The sequence below is a fragment of the Elgaria multicarinata genome, chromosome 9 (genome assembly GCF_023053635.1).
Source record: "Elgaria multicarinata webbii isolate HBS135686 ecotype San Diego chromosome 9, rElgMul1.1.pri, whole genome shotgun sequence".
NCBI lineage: Eukaryota > Metazoa > Chordata > Lepidosauria > Squamata > Anguidae > Elgaria > Elgaria multicarinata.
The window spans coordinates 46,209,414-46,212,142 of record NC_086179.1 but is presented as its reverse complement, the minus strand read 5'-3'; positions in this window follow the sequence as shown (position 1 = coordinate 46,212,142).

The window sequence follows — 2,729 nt, the reverse complement described above, 5'->3', positions numbered from 1 at the left end:
CCCAGAGAGCTTCAGCTATTGGGCGGTATAAAAATGAAATAAATAAATAAATAGTCAGCATCCTCTAAACTCAGAGCTTGCCAAGTATTCAAGGCAGGGTAGGAGGAGAGTGGCAGCTCTGTGCTCCAGCTGCCCTGCATTTCTGCTAGATGGGTGATTTTGCCTATCTAGCAGAAGAAAATGCTGTGAAGCACATAATTTTTGTGCCAACTTATGCAATGTCTGTAACATTTAGCATATTTTTATTGGTGTCTGAATACCACATTTCTTAGTATGTCATACTATATACTGTGATCACATTTTCTCCCACAAGCACTGAGCAAAGAATGCGAGTTTATGAAAATGCGAATTAGTCTACTCTACTGTTAGCTTCCACATTTTTTTTATCTCTTTTGTTACTCTTCTAATTTCTGATCTTCGTGAATTGTGGGTCTAGAAAACTGCTGTATAAAGTACCTAGGGCTGCACGCCTGGTGCTAGATGTAGAAGTTGTTGTTGTTATCATTGTCTCTCTTTTCATGCTCATGGCGGTATTATCATCATTATTATTATCCTATTTTCTGTTGAACACTCCGAAAGCTTGGATGCAGAGCCGTCTGCAAATATTGTGAATAAATAAATAAATGCCCCTGGGATACATGCATGTAACAGGTGCAAGTACTAAGGGGGGGGGGGAGCCACAGCAAGCACCAAAGCACCTGATCGTCTGTTGGGAATAATGTGGGTTAGCGAATGAACAACTAATCCACTGTATCTTATAATTGTGATGTGTGAACTAGCCCAATGCTTACGGCTGAGCTGTGAAAGCTTCATCTGATTATTTCTGTAGACTGAGCTGCTGTTGGACATAAGAGCAGGCCAGGTGAGTTGTCACTTGACAATCCTGTCCAGTGTACGCAGGCATTTCATAGCTAATCTGGCCTTTGTTTGTCAAAGGACAAACACTTTCTCTCCATCACAAAACCTGGCTTGAGAAACTCCTGGTTTGGTCTGGATAGACATAGAGAAAAAGTAGCCAAGCTGTGAAAAGGCCTGGAGAATGACCTTCTCTGTCTTGCTCTCCCTTTCAAAAACCAAATCTCTTTGGCAATGTGAAGGGAACTCATTCTGCTATTAACAGTACTTAACCTTTATAGTGAATAATAGGTCCCACCCAGCAAGCCAAAATGTTTATACATAAAATCTTAATATTGTTCATTTTGTCACTGTAATATTTCTTAAACTGAATTACAAAGTTGCTGAGCAGTTAGTAATTGCAAAACTCCACACTTCTGCTACAAAACGACCAGAAGTATTTCCCCCCTTGTTACTACGCACAATGCCTTTTTGAATTAAAATTTTAAATTGCTGTGGGTTGTCAAGATGTGAAATATGGCTATGGGGTTATGTGGCCTAGAAATTCGAATGTACAGAATCCAATTAGGGAGGAACAGGGAGGGGGAGAAGCTGTTACAACACTCTACTGCCACATCTGAATGTTAAAATAACGCTGCTTTCCATTTCCCACATTTTCTTATTGGTTTCGGAGCTGGCATAGATTGTGCAGCTCTTCTGTCTTCTAAGCATAGTTATAGAGTTGTTTGTAGTTAAAGAGAAAAGAAAAAGGCAGGCAAGGAGCAAATTAGAAGCAAAGTGTTCAAAAGCACCCCAGAATATTATGGCTGGTGGGGAAGGCATTTCCAAGTTCAAGCAAGACAATGGATTTTCCAGGAGAAATAGAGGCTAATACAATGGCCAATTAGGAGACATAAAACCTGACTTACAGCTGTTGGGTGGTATAGGACTACTCTTAAGCCCCCTTGTGCTAGTAGAACATAATGGTGCAGGTTCACACAACGAGCTAACCCACACTCAGTGATTGAGTGTGGGTTGTTTTGAACCATGGATTAGTGTGTTGTCTGAACACAGCATGTTTTCTGCAGGGTGGGTTATCATGCTGTCTGAATGCAGCAAGGCTGGCTTGCTAACCATGCAGCATGGCTTATTAACCACTCTGAATAACTCAACAACAAAGCATGGGTTCTCTGCGTGGCTTGTTTGAGAAAATAAGCCACACTGCATGGTTAACAAGCCACTCTGGCTGCATACACATAATGCACACAGGCCAAATTCTGCCTCCTGCAGCACCACATGCAACCTGCAGAGGCCTCAAGCAAGGTCTGAAGTCCTGCCCACTCCAAAAAGGGAGAGGGGGGGCGGGAGAACGACTCCACTGTGGCGTTGAGAAGTGCTCGAGCCACAATTAGTTTTACTTCATTCTGTCCAAGCCTTCCCCAACTGGGGGAGGAGGAGAAGCAAAGTTGACTCGGGGCTCAGCCACCGCAAGGACAGAGGATGCTTCCTGTGCATGCAAAAAGGAAAGGGGGAGGGGTAATGTCAGGAGGAGGGGCTTTATGGGAGGGGATTTGGGAGGGAGAGGGCCTCACCCCCTGATGCCATCTGGCTCCCAGGAAGTTCCTGGCAGGCAATTCGGCCCCTGGGGCCAATCCGCTTCTCCGCCCCTTGAAAAGTTCATAACTATATGGTACTATTAAGTATCTGAAATAGTAAACCTTCAAACAGTCTCAAACTTCAGAAGTAAAAACTCATTCAGAAATACATGCCTTGTTTACATATTTTAATAAATATGTTTTAGCAGCACTGTACTTCCTGCATTTTAGAGTGTTAATTTTTGTCATCTTCATGTCTTCCACTTTAATTTCTTGATAACGGTATCATTTAAATTTGCA